General features: G+C 34.0%; 1 protein-coding gene across 9 annotated transcripts in view; it reads left to right on the plus strand.

The window, feature by feature from the left end:
• The window catches only part of LOC149799454 (uncharacterized), a 43,920-nt gene extending 39,418 nt beyond the window's left edge, over positions 1-4,502 (plus strand). For 7 of the 9 annotated variants that reach the window (XM_089958809.1, XM_089958810.1, XM_089958811.1 and 4 more), the window contains 2 exons: positions 1,281-1,311; positions 1,879-4,502. The gene's annotated coding sequence lies outside the window, so the exon portion shown is untranslated. The remainder of the gene's footprint in view (positions 1-1,280; positions 1,312-1,878) is intronic. The other 2 variants (XR_016421178.1, XR_016421179.1) reach the window with 2 other exon arrangements.
• Positions 4,503-6,000: the final 1,498 nt, after the last annotated feature.

Below are 6,000 nucleotides of genomic sequence, written 5' to 3' on the forward strand. Positions count from 1 at the left end.
CTGATGTTCGTCGAGAATGGATAGTCATATCAACATGTGGTCAATGTTGTTTTCACTGAAGGAAGTTTTAGGATATGTACATAGTTTTAAATGAAAATGGTGCTGATCTGACGTACGATATTGCCTCCATGGCAACCTATCTGGAAATCCTGTTGTTACTACCGTACTTCTTGTGAAAAAGAATTAATATCAAAATATTTTTTGTACCAGAACACTAATAACGTGTTGTTGGCTATAAATGAAAAAGGCGCGAAGCAGTCATCCATTATGGTCATCATGGCAGCAATCTTGAAAACCGAGTAAATTATTTTCTCCACCTAGATGGATCACCATGACTTAGGGTGTTCACCCAAAGGCATTGTATCATGTCCGCCTTGTTCTAAATGAAAATAGGGCTTACTATATCTGACATCAAGTATGACCGTCATTGAAAATCTTGTTACCGCTGATTTGAAACAAAATGACATATCAACACTGGGATTTCACCAGAAAATGTCTTATAGTGTCAGGTTGTTTCTAAACGAGAAAAGCATCTATCTGACGACCCTCATTTGATTCCATGGTGGCATTCTTGAAAATCTTGTTCTACTCCAAAATTGATTGCCACATCCTCATTTGGTTACTATGAAATGACATATTAATTAAAATGGCAGCCATCTTACATTCCGTATGGCTGTCAAGATGGAAATCTTGAAAATCTTTTTATTGTTACTCCTCCAGCATGGATGGTCATATTGACATGGGGTTTTCGCCAAAACTTTCAAACGAAATTTCATTGGTCCTACATTAATGTGGTGCCGATCTAATACACCACTATGGCCAATTTGAAAATTTTGTTATCACTCAAGAATATCAGAGATCGTTTCATCAATCATCAATTAAAATAAATAATGATCTTATCTTGGAATCCTGGAAATGAGGTTTGGATATGCGTGTCAGTCTTTTCAAAGGACTCGTGTTTTAATCTCGTATATTTAAACCAAACAGCTGAATATATTTCTCATTTTCAGCTTATTACGCATCATCAATAACGACTGTAAAATCTGAAGTTATCTTCATGTCTGTTCTGAAAGATCAAATCTTTATGAGATATCTTTTGCAATAAATAAACCAAACGAGATGTACACTCTCTCCTTGAATCTGTAATGCATAAAAATAATAATTCTCTACTGATTCAGTGACTTTTTACCTAGGACAGATTTCGGAGATGATATATCTATTTGATGTTTTTCTTATGATATGCATTTTATAGTACTTGATATTTGCATGCTTTATTTCAGGATAGCCCATGAACAGATGAAGGAGATACTAGTAAGTAACATAAAAACCTTCTCAGCAAAAGTCAGTATGTATTTCTTTTTAGTGTTTCTTGATTACAAATATCGTAATGTATATGGCATGTCTTTACGGTTTACATAATAATGAAATCGCAATCCCCACTAAAGTTATAGTTTTCTGTACATGTATATGAAAGGAAGCATTATATGTTGAGGGACAAAACAGTTGCTTGCAATTTGAAAATATTTCGAAAACACAGGAATAAAATGATAATGGATATAATAGATAAGATATTTCTTTTCACAATTTTCTACTATTTGATTCTTTATAGGTATTTCAGTGTCTTCATTTTATTATATACAGGAGATAAGAAAGATGATTGTAATTTGGTATTGGTTTTTGAAAGACAGGCTCGTTAATTCACAGGTGTATCAGAGTACACACCAATATTTTCTCAACAATGATTTATCCGCTTCGACAGAGAAAATAAATGTGAAATGCACGTTTTCCTGTTACACATTAGGACCTTATAATTTTTCCAAAAGGTTGTCATAGTTACATATTTAAATCTACTATTAGCCCTCATATCATACATTCCAGTTTCTTCCTTGCTGCCTAATCGGAGAGATGAGGACCTGTAAGTTAGGGCGACTGCCACAAAAATTGGATATAGTTCCGTTATCTCGTTTTAGAGGTAGACGTCTCTGAGGCTAATATGTAGCAAATATACGATTACTATCCAAAATGCAGCCACTGTATGTCCTTTTGATACTGGTGCAATGGAAGCAAACAAGTGAGGACAATACGATCTTCAGAAACCTGGAAGAAACATTCAGATTTGTTATCACTGATATTTGTATTCTCACATCATTTGACACAATAGGTAGGTTTGTAATTTATATCGAACAATAAAGACGAAGTCTTTACAAATAACGAATTATTAACTGATGAAAAATGCATGAAGTACAAGACTTTGATCAAGCAGTTATATCAGCATATTAGCAGAATTAGTGCATGATCTATATACAAATCAATCCTTACATAGCCATTTATACACTACTCTTACATTTACTAAAGAATATTTTGCTTATTTAGAAGAAATGAAGTCAGTGAAACACTGTGGTAATCACATTATGTCTCTGCCCAGTTCTTCGGTCAGTTGCCAACAATGTGGTTTTTACAAGATAAAACTTAACTTGGATTTTAACCAAATTTGGTATGCAGATTTATACTAATAAGTCTAATCTGAATTTGAATTTCAGCATTCCATGACATAATTGATATAATTTATGGCTCCTGAAAGCCCATCCTTCTAAATATGGTTTCAGCAGCATACGTTTACCAAGGTCTGTTGAATTTAAACTAAATCTAATTTTGCGTCTGTACTTTAATAAGGCAATGGACATCATGTACAGGAGATAAGGCTCGCATTCTATCCGCATAGCTATAACAAGGATTCTTGGTGTGCAACCAAATTCGCAGTGCACTTCCAAATTTATGACACGCTGAAGAAATTTGATATCCAGCATTTCATTCATCTTTTGTAACCTTTGGACATCTGATTGCTCGTTTGGTTAAATTTTTGGTTTGCAAAAATACTTTAGCATTAATTAACGTGAACCAAATATGGCATACAGCTTTATATCGATTAGGCATTGAACACAGCGTGTTTTCTAACATTCCCCAGTCATTTGCAGGATTTAAATCCCCCCGATAGTTCACATTGTAAATTTTGGTGTCTATATCACACTGATTGTGTATTTCAACTCCTAATTGGCCTAAAAAAAATTTGCTTGGAAGAGACCTTGTACGAGTTTGATTTCCTGCTTCCCCCAATGTCACTGATAGGATTTAGTGTCAGCGATTGTACATCCTTCTTGTCACGGAAATGTATAAATCCCTTTATTTATTAAATATATGTACTCGGGTTTCGTTTTTTCTGTACAGCGATACCCGAGGTGATTTATGTATATTGTACAATTTTTCGAAACAGTGAGTTGGGTTCATCCTATTCCGCGCGTGCGATGTGATTTCGATGGGAAAAACCGAATACTTCCGGCGTACATCCGATGTATGGCTTCATCGTCTGTGTAAAATTGCTTCACCGTAAGACTAATTCTTCACATTACGGAACATTTTGTCAGTGAACGGTCTACATTAAGGACATTCACATCTTCAGCTGTAGAGGTATGGGAGTTAGTTATTAATTTATTGTGTTTAATTTATAACTATTGTAATACCACGTTTATTTTTGTATATTTTCTATGAAGCTTAGGCTTACGTAGTATGATGCAAATATTTTCTGTTCTTGTTTGTGACTTAGCAAGATATTTATATTAGCAATAACAAGTTGAATTTTAAGAAACGTTTAGTACCATAGGATTCTTATCGGACACATTTAGGTTCACTTCTGAACTTGTTGATTGTTTTGTAATTATTGTGCCGATAATGTAATCTGTATAGCCTACCGTATATAACGTCATTACGTTTTATCGCATATGCCCGTGTTATGCATAATACACGGTGTTAAACGTATTTTCAGCTGATCGGAGTCGCAGCTGTATAGCTGATCGGAGTCGACGTGGTACAAGCTGTAGAGCTAACCATATAAGTTGACCATAGCAGCTGTAAAGCTGAACCATAGCAGCCGTAGAGCTGAGTGAAAAGTGTTGCTGGTCGAGTAGCAGGTAATCGGGCCTTGCTGACCGATTGGTGGGCGCTGATTGATTGATTGACCTAGGAATTGAATGGTGGTCGGTGACTACCTGGAATACTGACTGCTTGATTGACCAGTGTGACTGGTAGCCAAGTGTGCTGGTGACGGAGCGTGTAACTCCATGCATGTAATCTTTTAGCCATGGGCCAATTTTGGGGTTTGTAATACCCAGTGTTTTGGGATTGTAACGTTATTTTAGATGATATCTGTCCCTTTGTTTTCACCATTTTACTATTTGAATAAAATACCTCATTTTACACTATTTGAGTGAATTGATTTTTACTATAACACGTCATTTTTTGTCGTGTGAAATTACTGTGAATCATTTACATTTTGTCCTTGTACTGTGTAAGGTCATTTATTTGTATTTTCATTTGTGGCATTATTAGGTTCGTGCGGATTATGTTAATTTGTCCAATATTTGGATCTAATACACGCACGTATTAATCATAATTATTTTCTCTTCAAGTCATTCATCATTAAACATGAATTTGTATCACTATCAAAAGTGTTCTGTTATAAATCCGAAATCGAATCCAGTTATCTTGTTACACTCCTAAATTTCGTCATGTACAGATTTTCTTTTGATAGCGTGAATAAGTTTTATTTCCATATTCCATGAAAATACTGATAGAAGTAAAGACCATGTACACTTAACATTCCTTATAGAACCTTATGAAGGATGGCTGCACTTCAACTAGATTTGGTATGCAGCTTATATTCATACGAGTTGGTTTTCATTTGTTAACTGGTCCCTTTGTTTTGCATTTCTGGGTGATAACAAAAGATGTTAGCATGGCCATGTTTTGCATCCACAGCTAATAGCTGGAGATTTTAGCAGGGTAGCAGGGGACTTTCTGCTGCTCAGATAGCTAACAGCTCTTGATGTGAGCTCCACCTATTGCCTAAGAGTTATTTATCTGTGAGCTGACTATGAGCATGGTATCTCCTTTCCTTAAAAATATATTGTCTACAAACACTAAAGATTACAGAACCACCTTTTTGGTTTGCTGATATAATATAACATTCCCATGCAGTTTGAATTCAATAAACTCGATATCTGATATTTTACAGATATGTAGCGAATCATCATTCCAAACATATATGGCATTTTTAATCCAGCCTCCAATAACTAACATCCTTTTCAGAAAAATCCTTTAATATCCGGCCATTGTTGAATTTTCCCCAAAGTGCATTTATTCATTGTTTTCTCTCCGTAAACTAGATAACGCGATGTTCAAAATATATTAAAGAAATATCGTTTAATTTTTATCCGAGTACTGGAACAATCTGTAAAAAAGTGAAGCTTACTTTTTAAGCTGTTCTCTCCTGAGAAACCTTTATATTAATGTGCATTACTTTATCAAATAATGCATATTAATCGATGCCCCACAATAAAAACTTGAGCTTACAGCAGGAGAAATACACAAGCATGTTTTATTAATGTTTTTAAAAAATTAAATTGCTCCGTATACATCAAATGCATTTGATGAAATCTGTTGATTTTAGTAAATGTATTGGAATATAATGTGCAGTAGTTCTGCTTATTTATTGCTGTGATATTATTTGGTGCGAAATCTGAGCTCTACGAGGGGCTTATAAAATTATTTAAATCATAGAAAACTCTTTGTATCAAATCGGTTGAAATAATATTCTGTTTTATTCATGTATGTTGTATATAGCTATATAATAGTGATGGGAATTAAACAAAAGGCAATTTAATAATCAACTATTAGTACCACTGGTTTAATTACTACTAAAAAAATCAATGATAAACCAATAAATAGATGAATGCATCTTTCTCTCCCTTTGTGTGTGTATATATATATATATATATATATATATATATATATATATATATATATATATATATATATATAATTTGTGTGTGTGCGTGTGTGTGTGTTTGAGATGGAGCTTTACTCAAGTGGATCTTTTCGATATGTTCTTACTCAAGTCAGTTGAATGACATTTATTCAGGGGACATAATATCATGTCTCCCACAA

This window comes from Sinohyriopsis cumingii, chromosome 5, assembly GCF_028554795.1.
Source record: "Sinohyriopsis cumingii isolate HCF-2022 chromosome 5, ASM2855479v2, whole genome shotgun sequence".
In the NCBI taxonomy this organism is placed as follows: domain Eukaryota; kingdom Metazoa; phylum Mollusca; class Bivalvia; order Unionida; family Unionidae; genus Sinohyriopsis; species Sinohyriopsis cumingii.